We start from the raw sequence: 16989 nt of genomic DNA on the forward strand, positions 1-16989 counted from the left end.
AGTTTCGAGTATGTACTTACTCTTAGAGTGAAGTAGTGAAAGTTTTGAAAACGAGGCAGTGTGACGCGTCGTCGGTCGTCGAGAAGAGAAGATACCAAAACACATGCGCCTGTGCATACTACATACCACTCGTCGGTCGTCTTGGACAAGAATTGCTTAATTAAAACCATAAAACTATCTAATAACAGTTAGTAAAAGCAATTTGTATTTTATTCGATACGATTACGGAGCATTGCAATTAAAGTGCGCTATAGTTGCTATATGGTGATTTAGTCTTTTTTAATTGACAGCTTAAGCACCTCTAAGAGCAAAAGGAGTTAGAAAAAAAATTGGAAAAATTGTACATCTGTGGTATATGAGAATTGGTACCGATCGATGATGGTGACAGAGAGAAAATATTATTTGAATGGATTTTTGGTACATTTCAACACACCATCGTATACATATTTGTATGGACCTGTTTTAATTTCTGCGGTTTTCACATCCGAAAGAGAAGTTGTTAATTGTAAAGTATTTGTTATTTTGGTATCAGATATAATGGTAATGTGACACATGGTGATAAATTGATAGAAATTATTACGAAATTAACACTCAAGTATTGGCGATTAAAAAGAAGCTTTTCTACTACGCGTATTATTAAATTTGTTAGTTTAATCTTAATTTCACCATCGAGTAAGAAAAGAAAATGTATCTTTGGCGAAAATATAATATATTCGATACAAAAACCATCACCGAAAAATGTCGTTCTGTATTTTGTTTCTCGAAACTTCTTTTGGAGATTAGAAAGATTTTACATTCGTTTCATTGAAAGAAAAGTACAGATGTTCACCTAATTCGATTGTCAAACTTGAACATTTTCGATACAAAAAAAGGTCAACTCGGGGTTCAATTGGCCAGTTTTGTATTTCGAAGTTTTCTAAGAATTTTCTCAATTGAATTGACAAAGCAATAGAGTGCACTGTTTATTCTCATTTAGCAATCTTAAAAGCTTTGCATTTATTTTCTTTCTTTTCGAATTTTGCAATAATTTAAGAATAAGAAAGTGTGCTTATATTTTTTAGAATACAAACATTTTGGAGCTCAGAAATATGTACATTATAAACTAATTAAATATCGAAATCAACAGCAAATATAAATACAATTATTATTTTGCGATTTTTATAAAAAAAAATTGTTTATTTTCCCAAAATTCTTAAACTGATTGTCTTCTTTTTAATAGTTTTGTGTCATTTGTTTTCATTTCTATTGAAAAAAACGAGCAATTTTCGCAAAATTTAAATAAAAATCATGGGCAACATTTTAAACTATGTACCTATGTACAATTCTAAGAATTGTTTAAAAAAAAAGTTTGCATTATGTCACAATTGTTTTATTGAATAAGGTTTCATAATTAACGCAGTACATCTTTTTGGAGAAAGTACTTGATATTTCAAAAGCATTTGATAGAGTTTGGCACCAAACTCTCTTATCGAAAATCTCAAACTTCAAATCTGATATTCACAAAATAAACGCTGGTGTCCCCCAGGGCTCCGTTTTGTCTCCGACGCTCTTCCTTATTTTTATAAATGATATTTTGTCTGAAACTTCTAACCCACTAAATTGTTTTGCGGATGACAGTACCCTCAACTTTTCATATTCGTTTTTAGGTTCTCATCCTTGTCCTTGGGATATGGAACTTCAACGGCAGCCTATGATAAGCTGGGTAATCAAAAACCGTGTAGAATTTAATGCTTCAGAAAGTCAATGCTGTCTCCTGTCGTTAAAGCGTAGCATATCCCCGATGCCGCTATCTATGAGTGGCACTTGCATCCAGGAAACTAATCAACTGTCAGTACTTGGTATGTGTACCACAGATTACCTTTTATGGAATGATCACATATTCGATATTGCCAAAAATGCTGCTAGGTGCTTAGGATTTCTCCGACGGAGCAAGAAATTTGTCACCTCTTCTGATCTGGCTGTAATTTACAAAGCCTTCATTCGTCCAAAACTTGAATTTAACTCGCATATTTGGTTAGGTGCCCCTAGTAACCAGTTAAAGTATTTTGGAAAGGATCCAAAAAAGATCTTTGAAAATGATAGGCGATAGAATTATAACCGGAACAATAACGTCACTTGAACACCGCCGCAATGTTGTTGTACCGAATTAGCCAGTTGCATTTCCCCAAACAATTCAGCCATAATACTCGTACTTCTAGAAATGCACATCAGTTTAACCTTGATCTCAATTTCGGACGTACTGTCAAGTATAGAGATTCTTTTTTTAACCGCACATCGAGAACGTGGAATGCCTTACCCAGGTCTGTTTTCCCTATCATTTTGATATTCAAAAGTTTAAGACCAATGTGAATCGGTATCTCCGCTTTAATCTATAGCTTCCTATAGCTGGCACTGTGTTTAAAATCTAAACATGTTAAAGGTATTAATAACCCCTTGAGTGCCCGTTTATTATAAAAAAAACTTGTACAGGGTTTCCCAATAAGAGTTTTTTTGAGAAGCTGTCAGTTTTAAAACTATCTTTTTGACAATTCTCGAGTGGAAATTACACCATTGCTAAAAATTGAACGATACACGCTTAAACAATGCATTTACATTATATAAATTAAATTCAAAAACCATGAACATTTTTCGAGCACCGTTTTTCAGAAATCTTCGTAATGAAATTGTTTTTTTTTTTTTTTTGTATCAAAATGAAACCTCCCTTGATAACCAACTGTTTTTCAATGCAAGATTACATTACTTCTATATAAGAAACATACATTAACGCCCTTATAAAGTGTGTCGAATTTGGATAATTCTTAACACATATTATATCCTTAAGTTCTATAGAAGCAAATAAGAAGATTATAGAACATCCTTTTGTCTTTTTGATAATAACACCTTTTCCTTATATTTTTGAGATACCTACATTGTAATTTTTAGATGGTTACATTGAATAAACTACTTTTTTTGAAGACTTCACCTGTTCTTGACTAAAATAAGTTTTAATTCAAAGTATTCGTGATGTTTTTGATAACAATAGAAGTCATACATTAAAAACTGCTGTGTTGTAGACAAAACAAGTAAAATAGTATTTAGGAAGGAAGATATCCTAAAAAATATCACTAACTATCGCAAATTCAAAACTTTCCTCAACATACTCTAAAAAAAAAACTCTTAAATCCGTGCTATATTTCACTTTTTGACTTATTATTTTTCTGCTATTCTCTTAATTTACCAACATTTTTCTTTTTATCTAGATCATTGGTTTTCATCATCACCATAACTAACTATCTCTAAACCTCAATGTTCAACAACCAAAAAATCAATTTATTTTATCGCTTTCATAACACCAAAATGATATTAGTTGGTTAGATAGTTAAAGGTGCACAATATTGTTGGTTTATAATGCTGCCGTGTTCTATAAATTCTTTAACCAATTGTTGCAATTCCATTTTCTAACATCATATAAACAAAATCGTCAAACCAAAACAGTATCTAATAAATTATAATAGTCAAGGAAGTATAGTTATTTTTTAACAGAAAGATTTCAACACTTTAGTACTTTTTTTTTTGAAGAATTCAGGCTTATGTTAACGTAACCAGGTAGTTTTCAATATTTAAGAAGATTTACAAGCTACCGAAATATTTTATATTACATTTCAAATGCACGTAATTTTCTCGAAATGCGATGCAAGTAAATTAATAGTTGAAATCATTCAGCTCTGAGAAGTAAATTTAATTTTTTGAATTAAAAAAAGGTAGGTTTATAAACCTAAGCCTCCGCTTGAGTTTCTCGACTGCATCGTTCTCTACAGCTTACCACTAGAAGAGACGATTATATCTAAAAGGCATTCGAAAATAGATCGAGAAAAGAACATATATTTTGGACCGACGTTGTCCGATATTTATATTTATATTTGAAACAAAAAAGGGCATTCATCTGAAAGTACTGTAAAAAGTCAAATTTCATTGAAAAATAGCAAGCTTATAAATGCAACTTAGAGATAATACAAAAAACTCTATAAATCTATATATTTTCCAAAATACTGGTAACATATTTTCTCACGGTTTTAAAACATTATCATTATAAATTGGTCAGCAAACTTTTCTTGCAAAACTGCGAACTGTGATTGCAAAATTGTCTTAATTTTTGTAGTGGACTGAGAGGACTGTTCGAAATGTTTCCTCTTTTTGGAAGCTCTATACTTAAGTTAAAACTTAAATAAAACTTACAAAACAATACCGTGACGTTATAAACACCTAGGCAATACAGACATTTTTCGTCTCGAGGCCAGACCTATTGTTGATTGTTTTTTTTTTCAGATGAGAGATAAAATTACTCACATATTAATTTTCTTAGGTCCTTGCCCTTCTCAAAAAAAATCAATTTATTTATTTACAATTTAAAACAAACACCAGCTCCCAGACTATGAATTTTAAATTATCTATAGTTAAAGATTAAATTATGGAAGATCACATTTTGGCTAAGAAATCGCGAGTTGTTTTTTTTTTCTTATATTTATCATTTTACTTAAGCGAACAAATGAAATAAATAAAAATGAAAAGCAAAAAGCAAAATATATCTTTTTTTTATGTAAAAAAAATTAATAATAAACCGCTTTCTCTGTGTAGTTTTTGTTTGTTGTCTTTATTTTAAAGATTTAGAGTGAAAAGAATATGCGGCTCTGTGCACGCATTTGATTAGGTTTGTGATATCTAAGTAGATATAAAGATTGATGGAGACTTCAGCTACCGCACATCATCCACCTTCCACCACCAACAATCACAATATAATATAAAGCGTTTCATGCAATATCTAGTTTTCATAAAATGTAGGTATGTATCTATAAGATACACTTTTTGCTCAATCTTTGTTTGTTGGTTTTATTTTTTTTTTTTTTTGAATGAATGAAAAGAAAACTTGTCTGATTATTTTTCTTCCAAATACAATAAAATAAATTTTCTCTCTATTTTCCTTTGGGGCATCTCGTTTGTTTATCTAGATTTTTGTTGGAAAATATCTATAGTTTTTTTTATTATAAAGTGCATTTTAAATTTGGAAGGTCGATTTACAAGTTTTTCAATACCCACTCACCGAATAGAGTTGTGGTGCCCCATAGTGCAGATTCATAGATGCAGATTTGTTGTTTTACCCGCAGACCAGTAATAATTTAAAATAACAACAAAAGTGAAGGTGATCAAGAATATCTCGATCTACTAAAAGTGTACTTCAATTCGTCGATAAATTGGTTTAAAAAGAAAGTGCATAGTTTAAGATATTTCATATAGTTAAAAAAAAATCAAACAAACAAATAGACAATAATTATTAAAAATGGGAAGTAAAAAACAAAACAACAACAATAAAAACAAACAAAGCCCACTTTCTATACCTCTCTATATTCTTGGTCTTTTAGCTTCATGTGAGCCTGTTGAACATATCTTTAATCCATTCTTTTAGAGAAAAAATGTAGGTACACTTATGTACATATGACTGTAGGTATATCTATTAAGAGATATATCAACAACAGCAATCTTTGTATATTTGGTCAAGGTAAAGCTTCATACACCGCGATGCATAATATGGAAAATCAATTAAGTTGAAATGCAAATTAGAAAACCGTTTTATGTCTTTGATCTTTCTCTTCATAGAGTTGTGTGTTTTACTGCTTCTTTTATAGTTTTTAGCCCCATCCAAGCATATAATCAGTTTAAACTAACAACACCAATTTGACAAAATGAATACATTTATATAGCACATAGCTTTAGCTAGTGGTTTATGGATAATGATGATAACTAACTATCTGATGATGGAAGACAATGGAACATTATTTTTATACCATAAGATGCGATTATGAAAAATTTAAAAAAACATGCTTTGAAACTTATAATGGATGTTGTTATATTATAAAAGAAACAAAACCATATCACTTAAGTGACTTAAATTTTGTAATAAAGGTAAAGAAGCTGTGAAAATACTTTCGACATACTTTCTGCATGGGTGGATGGATTTTGAAATGAATTTAAAGATTGTGAATTTATAGTAGTCAAGGTCTTTCGAAATATAGATAGTTTAAGTAGGGTTATAAGATTATGGTAAAAATGTGTTATAATTAACAAATAAAATATAAGCATAGGGTGGAGTGTGAAAAATGCTGAAAAAAGACTTAATAAAAAGTTTGGATCTTTAACAAGGTTGTTAGAATTTAAATTGATTAGAGACTTTTATATTAATATGTATTAGTCGATTAAGGAAGTTGTGTAATTATGTTTTATTATCTTAATATGTCTATTGAAATTTCATTAAAGTTTAGGTAACAAAATGCAAATCATATGTAATTTTTTACTTCTTACTACTTTTAAAAACTCCCAAAATGTTATGTTTCATGCAAATGTGAAATGTTTTCTTGTAAAGCAAAAATTAGTAACTGCTTTTATATCAAAACTCTAGCAAAATTATTCCTAATGTTCTGAAATCAAACACCCTTGAAAGCTTTTGATTTAAAAGGTATTTAAAATATTGGCCCTTACTAAACTAAATCCAAAGAAGAAACAAAAAGCATGCGGAAGCGGTACGATTTTGACGATAAGTTTCGTTATTTAATATAGTTTTGTTAATTATATGTGAAATTTTATTTAAAAATGAGGCTGGAATGCAACCTACACTGATAACTTCCCATCCTGTCTGTCCATTTCTCTTGCTTAAAAGTTTGTAGGTTTTCGTGTTGGGTTAAAAAAGTTGCCAGTTGAATTATTCATACAAATTTAAAAATTACTAACAATATTTTTCATATAAAAAAATAGTTTAGAAATAAGAAATAATATAGTTTTGTTGAATAGATTTTTAATCGAAAACAAATTTTTAGCAATTTTATTAGAATTTCTTAAATTTTTACAAATTGGATGAATGAAATTAATTTGAGAGATTTCAAGAACCGAACATCATTTTTTACTAAATTTGCGTACTATTACTTGTAGATTTTTTTGTTGTTGACTGTTGGATTTTTATAAAAAAAACTACTGAATATTGAAAACAATATTTTTTTATAAAATAAAAAGTTTGAAGACAATATTTTTAGTTTTTGAAAAGCTATTTAAATCCAAAGTAAATTTTTACCAAGTTTTAGTATTGTTTTTTTTTTAAGTTTCTATTTTTTGTAAAAAAAAAACTGTCAATTAGATTTTTCTCAAAATTTTACTGAATGTTGAAAACAATATTTTTGAAAAGATAAAAGTAGTTTAAGGCCAATATCTCAAAGTTTTTAAAAGATATTTGAGTCGAAAATCAATTTTTACCAACTTTTGTTTAAATTTGTTTTAGTTTTTTGTAACAAAACTGACAATTCGATTTTTCTGAAAATTTTACGGAATGTTAAAAACAATATTTCTTATAAGATAAAATAAGTTTTCAGCCATAATCTCAAGTGTTTAAAAATATTTTTGAATCGAAATTCAGTTTTTATCACCTTTATTTTTTTTTGATTTTTAGTTTTTATAAAAAAAAAACTGTCAATTTGATTTTATTTTTGAAAGCAGCGTGAATGTACGGACGTAAGAACAGATATCTCTCTAAAAATCCTTTATTTAGACTCTAGGGACCTTTAAACGTAAGAAAATTAAAAAAAATTCAAATTGATAAATCGGACCGATTACAATAATTTCCTATGGGAATTTAATAAATTATGCTTTTTAGGCTTAAACTATGAAATTTAAGCTCAAAATTAATTATTTTTTATAAAAAATAATGCAAAACTACGGTAATAGTTCAATAGGTTCAAGATAATGCATTATTGAATTACTTAATGACAAATTGTATGTAAGTATTACTAATTTTTGGTTGTTTTTTTAAGGTTTATATTTCCTCTGTTTAAAAATATGTCAAATGAATATCCGAAAAAAAAAACAATTACCACTAACAAAAACGCCCTTCTTCGTAGTAAAGAAATATTCTTAGGGTTAAATTATCTGTAGCTCGACCTAAACTTTTTAATTTTTTAAAAGAATATCAGTTGAGTTTTTTAGTTCATATTTATTTCGTACAACATTTTAATAACAAAAATAAAGTTTACTTTAAGTTGGTAGCATTACTTAATGGTGAGAAATGTATGACCTTCGATTTTAATCAAAATACTACAGTTAAAAAATGATTACAAAAAATCGAAAGCTTTGCTGGTTTTTGAAACATAAAGGAAAGGGAGAAAAGGTATCCTGACAATAACATAAGGACAATTTCACATACAGACATTTCAAAAATCTCGCTGAAGAACCGACGTTTTGATGCTAGATATTAACATTTTTAATGCAACAAATTAAACCGATTTCAATAGTAAATTAACCAAATTGAATTTCCCACTAAGAAGATTTACTTTAAATGTAAAGAATATCGATTGTTTGTTTTAGTCAATCGGCCAAGATTTAGATAAACAGAACAAATTACGAGACCTACTTCTTTCGAGTTTTTTTTACCGTAATTTCAAGTTGTTCATTTAAAAAATTAAAAACTCCAAAACTTGAAATATATTAACACAATTTCCTATCAAACCCATCACTCTTAACAGTTTTCCAGCATATGTATAATAATAAATTAAAATACAAAAAATATATTAAGAAACAAAATTTGGATAAACAAATTTCGAGTTAATTTTTGAGATTCAAGATGGTTTTATTTTTATTTCAAAATAAAGTATAAATAATTTAAACTAACTTGTTACCACGTAATATAGTTATCTCAACTAAGAAATTTATGTTTTTTCCTAATTAATATTTTCATCTCCAGTAGTTAAAAAACCTGACAAGTTAAACAAGTCAAACAAAATGTTCAAGATTTTCAGAAAAGATAAAAATCCAACAGCAAACAACAAAATGAATTAAGCCCTCGAAGCTCGAATAAAATGTTTCCATTGATGGCTGGCATGATGGGTGTGTTATGCAACATAACCTTTCTCACCAAATTAATTTACCAACCAAAAACACAAGAATCCAAATTCAGCCAAAGCGCTGCGCATTGGCAAGAAACGTTTCCAAAAAAGAGAAATGTGAAAGTGTTTTCGTTTTCATTTTTTTTTTGTATCTTTTTTTCGTTTATAATCTTTTTTTTTTGTTCAACCAATTCTTACAGATACAACATCTGGAACTGTATTAAAATTTTGTTGATGGTACCAATGCATATTTTCTGCTGCTGCAGAAACTGCAGCGAAAACTACAGAAGAGGTGATACAGTTTTTATTTTGTTGTTGGTTGAACTTCTAACGCATCCTCGGTGGATTAGTGTTGTTGTTTGATAGCAAAGTGATAGATCTTTTAGACAAGACAAAGATTTAAGAGAGTTTTTTTTTGTTCATTCATGAAGCTGTTGTCGTCGACTGACTCGTCGTTCCGGCGCTTTTCACCACAAGCTTAGAGTAAAGATATAGTTTTTTTTTTAAATTCAATTTCTTGTCTATGAAGTTTTCTCCAGCATCCGACGAATATACAACATTGACGTCGTCTTCGTTGTTTTCAATGTGATGATAAACTAGGTGAACCAGTATCCAACTATAAGCTATAGCAAAAGAAAAGAAAACTGCTATCATACCAATAGAGTTTACGCTTATTTTTCTTCTTTTTGTTTGTATCATTATTGCACTTAATGCGCACATATTTATGTTGATGTGGTCTTTCCATAATAATATTGTATTCCAGTTAAAGAAAAAGATTAACAAACGAAGACAATAACAAAAATAAAAAGAAAAACCAAATTCAGCTCCAAATAATTTTAAAATTATCACAAGTTGACTTTCTTAGTATCTTAGTAAGTATGTAGGTATATAAGACATTTTAAAAAGATGCAGCTAAAAAGACTGCATTTCAATTCCTTTCGAAGAAGATGTCAACTCGCGGTATGCCAGCAGGTAAATTAAAAGAAAAATAGCATCTGGTGTGGAATTTTGTCAGCCTCAGGGGGAAACACCATGCTCAGTCGCAGCAGATACTGCCACCACCACCGCCGCGCTGTCAAGCTCTCAGTATTCAATATCCATACCTCTACCCCCTTGGGTGCTTATAAATAAATTAACGAGCGGAACAAGTGTATCTTATATTTAAAACTAATATGCTCGTTTGTATAGCTAGATACGTTTTTTTTTGTTTTGCTGAGATGTTTTTGTTGTTATAAAGTCTTTTCTACTGTTAGCCTTTCTCTTTCAATCTCTTTGATACATTCTTTCAGATTTATCAACTTCGGTGGCAAAATCTAGTTTGAATGTTGTCGTTTTGTGATGTTTTTTTTTGTGTATTTGTAACTGTTTACCTTTTGGTAAAAGGTATTTGGAGACGCATCAGCCCGATGAGCTATTATATCAATTAAATAAATTGAACGCTTTCTCATGAAAATGACTGATTTTTATCGCTTGCGATTTGCAGCTTGTTTTGTATGGACAGTTTTAAATAAGAATAATATAAAGATGTCGTATAGAAAATACATTTTCGATGTATTTTTATAGCCTTTGGTGCAAATTTGTTTAATTGCTTAGGGAAAGTGTTTTAAAAAGTGCTATAAATGATTTGTTTAGACAGTTTGTATAGTGGACAATTTAAAACATATCTATTCAATTGCGACTGCTAATTTTTAATTTTTTAAATAGATGTAGATATGTTAATAAAAATTGGCATAAAAAAAATAAGTAAAGACATTTCAAAGGTGCTTCCTTACAGGTTTTTCCATATGTCTATATTTTGTTTTAAATAATATCAATTCTAAAAAAAATTATCAACAAAGAAACTGCATTTTTGTTTTGTTTTTTATAATTAAGAAAAAGGTTTGACAAAAATACCTAATGTTTACTCTTGCCGCTTTTTAAATACTTTCAAGGCCCTACTCAACAACAATTACTTAACATAATCCTAGCCTTAACAATTGATTTAAGAGAAATTTCTTCTTAACTGTCAAGAAATGTGTTTTCACAGTTTTAAAATATTGGCTGGAAATTACAAAAAGAGTAAGTGAAAATTTTAAATTTAATATTTGCACAAAAATAAATCTACAAAATGACAACTATAACTTTTTATGATTTGACTTACAAGTTTGAGAAATTTCAAAATTAATAGATTCCTTCCAAAGATTTAGGTGTATGTCTTTTTTGTTGTTTTTTTTAATAAACTGTCACTATTTAGACGTGTTCAGATATACGTTTTTTTTTAATGAAATGCAAAATTCGAAAATAACGAAAACGGATTTCAATTATTTACTTTACGTTGCTTGCAAAATTTTTGAAGAAAAAACATTACGATTAAACATTTTTGTTTTTATAAAACCCTAGACAAATTTTTGTTTCTCCAAAATCTGTTCTTTTTTAATATTTTATTTTTAAACCAAACATGACGGTCTATTTTTTTGAAAGCGTTAGTTTCACGGAAATGTAATAAGCTTAAAACTTCAGGTTTCTAAAGTTTTCATAAAAAATAATTTATGCTGATACTTGTCAGCTTCTAGTTTGATTCTGATTAGCACTAAGAACATTTAAACAAGCTTTGTTCAACTTCTACTCCTGAAGAGATTGCAGGTTCCAGCACCAAACATTTGGCACTAAGCTATTTTCGTTATTAAACAACGTTATAATTATAACCGATCAGAGCATTAAAAAATAATTATGCTTTGACGCGAATAATGCAATTATGTATTGTTTTGTGACCACTTTAAGGCTATAATTGTTTTTCGAACAGAAACATTTATTACAAGAGCAATAAAGAACGTAGATTTTAACTAATTCAGACTGATAGCAATAAATTAATCTTAAATAAATAAGTTTATAAAACTGTTAGAAATCAATAAATTCGAATCAAATACTCCTTTATATATTGTAGATCTTTTAAATGATGGTCCTTAATTGAATGAACACAAAATTTCATGCTTAGTAGTTTCTATAGATAAATAGACAGCAATTGTTCAAATTTATAAAGCTATACTTATTTCCTGGTTAAATTGTAACTTTTTCAACGTAAGTGAAATTTGTGTTTCTTTTATGTATCGCTCAAATACAAACAAAATCTTAAATTACTTTCTTGTGTATTTTATTCAGACTTAAGGAACAAAAAAAAACAACAACAACAAAAACATTTAAATTTTAATCTTGAAAGACAGACTGAATAACGTTATTTTTGCCTCTATTTCATTCACTCTATCACGTCCGTCATGCTAAAGTAAATTTCAAGAAGAAAAAAATACTCTAAAATGTTCGTATATGTGAAAGTGAAATTGTTTCTTAAAAAGCAAGGGCATCAAAGAGTAAAGCTTAAAAAATACTTATATTTTTTTTGGCTTTTTGCCACAACTAATGGAAGCAGTATTATGGAATTGAAATTAAAAAAAAAACCATAATGACTGTTGGTCTGGTTATTTACGCAATCAATACAGAAATTCATTTTAATTTTTGTTTGTGTTTCGCTTCTGGGTGAATTTCCAATTCATATGAATATTGCGTAACATTATGAATTTCACAGGTTAAAACTCATTTCCGTTGGTTATACTTTAGATAGCCGCTCAGACGTTGTCGTATTAAAAAGTAATATTTAGCACCTCTTAAATCACCATAGGTATACAGTTTTATCACAAAACCACCAGAAAATTGAATTTTACTGCCAATTTGTGAAGTATACGAGTGTGTGCTTTAAAAAACAACTAGCTCATTCAAGATAAGCTCGAGCATTATGTAAAATAGGTAGGCAATTAATTTTCTTTGCTCTAGTTTTGTGTAAATTAACACACTATACTCTGTCATAGTTAGATAGTGTCAGTTGGTTGGTTTACCTGCATTCTCGTTGAAAATTATCTCTTACTATACCAATCACCATCAAACTCATCGTTTATTGTTGGTGCTAAACTTAAGCGCCCACTTAAAAAGGAATAACAAAAAAAAAACAAAAAACAGAACAGAGTGATAGGGAAAGTGTTTTTTTGCCGTTGTAGTTGGTTTACCTTATCGGTCAGTTAAAAAAAGTAGCCCTAAAATTGCTAAAAAACAGAGAATGGAGAAAGATAAACAAAGTTGTTTTATTTTTGGCACAACGAAACAAAAGAGCTGAGCACCGAACTTTGTGAACTTATATACTCTCACTTATTATTATTTTGTGTGTGTACACCCTATCGGGTTGTGAAAATGCGGGGGGAAGATCCATTTGAGCGTAAAAATATACTCGTACAACGAAATAAAGAAACCCGTTTCTCGGGACAAAAACGAAAGTAAAAACTCAAGGGCTTGCACTTTTTATCAAAATATCCTGCTTGCTTACTACCTATAAACAGTTTGTGTATGCTCTACAAATGTAAGTATATATAATCTACAGCGCATAACCCCAGGTAACCAATGCAAGCACAATGTATATACTTTAAACAGCATTCATGCTATATTTGTGCACCAAGCCATTAAGAAGTTGACCTAGTTTTATGCGAAACCCCAAGCTCGTTTCCACATGGCAATATGTATGTTTATGTGGAGTCTTAGTTGGTGCAGCACGAAGAAAGTGCTTTCCATTTTTATTTCGCAGAATAGTAAAAACAAAAAACAACAACAACTCTGCTAAACAGACAAAACTTGATCCTACTTAAGCCAGGCGTACTTCCGTCCGTACGTTTTTCATCGCTGTTGCCGCCTTCGAATCGCAGTAGTCTTGCTATGATGGTGGGTTCCTTCAGCTCTTTTGCCAGTCTTGGGATAGATTGCAATGGAGAAGTTGCAGAAGACTTGTATGACTATGTACGCTAGTGTAATTTGTATTTGTATGGAAATATGTAGCGACTGTCGTCGTCGTCGGTTGGGATTATGAAAAGAAAGGGTTTTGTTTTTCACTCTACTGATGATATTCCGACTATGGTTGGTGCGGCTTTCTTGAATTTTTCTGACTCTGATGGCTGACATATAGCTGATGGCTGCACTTGTCATTTGGACATGTCGAGATCACGCGTAAGTATTCCCTCACCACAGATGGTAGTAAGATGAAAGAAAGTTTTTTTTTCTCCTTCTCTGTTATTTTTGTGCATATTTTATTGCTGTGCATACACAAATTAATTGCACATATTATTTGTTTTCATTAAAAAAAAACTGTGGCGTGCAGAAAACTACTCGTTTTTATATAGAAAACAATGTCTATATATAGAGTTTTCCATTGTTTTTCTATATTTGAAACACAACATGAATTTTAAATTAATTTAATTTTTGGAGTTATGTATTATTAACAATGCAAGCGAAGGATGTATTTTGTAGTTGAATTATAATTAAGATATTTCGGAAGAATAGAATATGTTAGTTCTACAGTTAATTATCATGGAGAAGTAAATTAAAAAAAAAATATTTGAAGAAAGTAGATTGCAATATAAAATTATGTAATTACAATGTTGATGTCAAAAATTGGGTATGAGTAGAACATGAAATAGAAAAATGGTAAAAGATTAAAAGATTCTAAAATCTTGAAATAAGCAAACATGCAAATATGTATAACTGTATATGCATAATTTAATTTAACTTTGAACAAATAAACTGTGAATCCGTCCGTATCCGAGGCTTGTTGGTGCTTCGCAATTAAAGGTATTGTTTACGTTGCCAGTAAATCAGCCCCAACCTGGAGGGCCAGATTCTTAGTATAACTCCAAGGACGGGAGCCGGATAAACCGCTTCTTAGAGGCCTGGGCTCCGAGTATGTCAAAGAACCACTATAAGGTGCTCACTAAGTAGTTCAGACTTACTGGAACTGTAGACGCCACCGTTGATTCCATCTTGAGAATTCGCGGTGAGGTGAGAGCAGGAGTTGATAGACAGAGGTGGGTTTTGAGAAAAACCTGTGGATGCTTCTGTCCTCCTGTATGCACCAGTCTACCATTTGAACATTTGAAGTAAGTAAGTTAGTATTTTTGCTTTAGAAAATTTATAAAATTTAGTAAGGCAAAATAATTTGTTCTTCTTGTTCCACCAATTATTTTAATATCTTCGGTTGTTTCATAAGAAAATATTTCAAAAACTGTTTTATTTACAAGCAATCTATTCCTAAAATCCATTACCTGGCTCAATTTACAATAAAGCTGAAACAATGTATGTATTTGCAGTTAAACAATGTTTCGTAGGGTAAACAAGGGCAAACGTGTAAGAAATTTGCGACCAAATGTAGTTTGGCAATCGAAAAATAAAGAAATACGAAATAAAGCTAAAACTATGTATATTACGGTGCTTATTTTTGCAACAGTTTTTTGTTTGTTCCCGTGATGTAAATTTGCTTAATACAAATATTTAATACTCGCCCACGACCTGTGAAGATTACCTCTATAAAATTCACGTAAACTTTGATTATTTTCCTTATATTTCTATAGGTCAGCTGCATTTTATTATATTTTCTACCAGTGAAGAGTTTTTCTCCCTATTAAACGCTCTATAAAAATGTTTATTGCGGCTAATCATTAACTCTCACCAATAGCGTAGTACGTGATACTAAACCTAATTTTTACATACAAAATTCTTATTTTTTGAAATGATCTTGTAAATGGCAAATCATAAAGAAAGAATGTAAAACACTATGTTTTTGAGAAATTCAACATCCTGCAGAAAAATGCCCAAACCACTAACATTTAAATTTTTCAAGAATTAGTCGTTTAATTTTTCTATATTTTCATTAACCCCATTCGACCATTAATCCAAATTTGTATGTCATTGTTTGCTTGGTACATTTTTTTTGCTTAGAAGACAATTAGATCAATAAGAAAACGTATTCTCATTCTGTAATACCATTTTCATGAAGACTTAACCTTAACATTTGTCTGTCATCTTCAATCATTAAGCTGTTTAATTCCAAAGTTGTTCAAGTGATCAAGTCCGTATTTTTAAGTCCACATCAACCTGTTCATATTGTTTCTAAACTACTAATGATCAACTTAAAACATTTATTTCATTAACATTACCTTACACTACCACATTCAGTTAGTAAAGTCTCCAAAAGTAGGAAAAGAACTTATTAAAACTTTTCACTAATTCAACAAAACAAAAGAGCTGACGTAAAAACTACTTTTACTATACACAATTTTGTCTCTACTTTAAAGTTCCACTTTTTTCGTAAATTAAAAGTCAGTCTACTCTTAACACATATTAAATCTTTTTTGATATTAAATAGAGCCTATATCTATTAATAAATGTCACGTGAATTTAATTTTCACCGTTTGTATGTGAGAAATATGTATACACTAAACATTCACATCTTATTAACTATTCATTGACCCATATTTAAAATTCGATTGGTTTTGAGGCTTCCTCAACATTGTCTCGCTATTAGTTTATATTTTCTTTTCTTTGGTTTTTATTTTTTTTTTCAAATCTCACCTGTTTTATTCAGATTTGATTGATTAATCCTTTATTGTGTGTTGACTGTTATAATCCACAGTATATAGTTTTAAATATCCACAATGGCACTCTGTGTTGTAAAAAAAAATTTGTTGTTTTATATCAAAAAAATAATTTCACTTAAAATTTCTTTTTATTTTCTTTTTCTTTGAATTCACCAAGAATTTTTTCTTAATTCAAAAAATTGAATTCACTTATTAAAAGCACAGTTAAAAATTTGTTTTTATTTTTATGTTTTCGTTCTGCTATTTTGTATACAGAAAGGACATGAATATTCACAAGGATTTTGTGGATTTTTTTAAATAATATTTTCACTCACAAAAAATTATGTTTAAATTAAGAAAAAAAAATTAAAAATAAAGGAAGAAATAATCGGCAATATAAACACACCTCTTTACAGATCCGAAGCTAACATGGAAATGCGGCAGGCCTGAATCAGTATCTAGATTTTATATCGCGTGAAAGTTGTGACCCCTTTCTCCACTTTGCATGGCATTTTTTCTCAATCGAAACCCATTCGCATAAACGAGAGAGAAAGAGTGTAAAACATAAAATTACCACAGTGCAACGCACACACCAGTTCCACCAAAAGCCACCATCATCGCATCGGTGGAAGATACCAGCTAGTAGCGAGGTACCAGAAGTGGCAGTACCA

The 16989-nt window shown here is 29.7% G+C and overlaps 1 protein-coding gene across 2 annotated transcripts in view; it reads right to left on the reverse strand.

The window, feature by feature from the left end:
• Window positions 1-16776, reverse strand: part of LOC129948106 (cuticlin-4) — a 28201-nt gene extending 11425 nt beyond the window's left edge. Inside the window, exons 1-2 of one of the 2 annotated variants that reach the window (XM_056058938.1) lie at window positions 16725-16776; window positions 16314-16404 (exon numbers count right to left, since the gene is read on the reverse strand). The gene's annotated coding sequence lies outside the window, so the exon portion shown is untranslated. Of the gene's footprint in view, window positions 1-16313; window positions 16638-16724 lie in introns of those variants that run through there. The other variant, XM_056058937.1, reaches the window with a different exon arrangement.
• Window positions 16777-16989: the final 213 nt, after the last annotated feature.

This window comes from Eupeodes corollae, chromosome 2 (assembly GCF_945859685.1).
Source record: "Eupeodes corollae chromosome 2, idEupCoro1.1, whole genome shotgun sequence".
In the NCBI taxonomy this organism is placed as follows: Eukaryota; Metazoa; Arthropoda; class Insecta; order Diptera; family Syrphidae; genus Eupeodes; species Eupeodes corollae.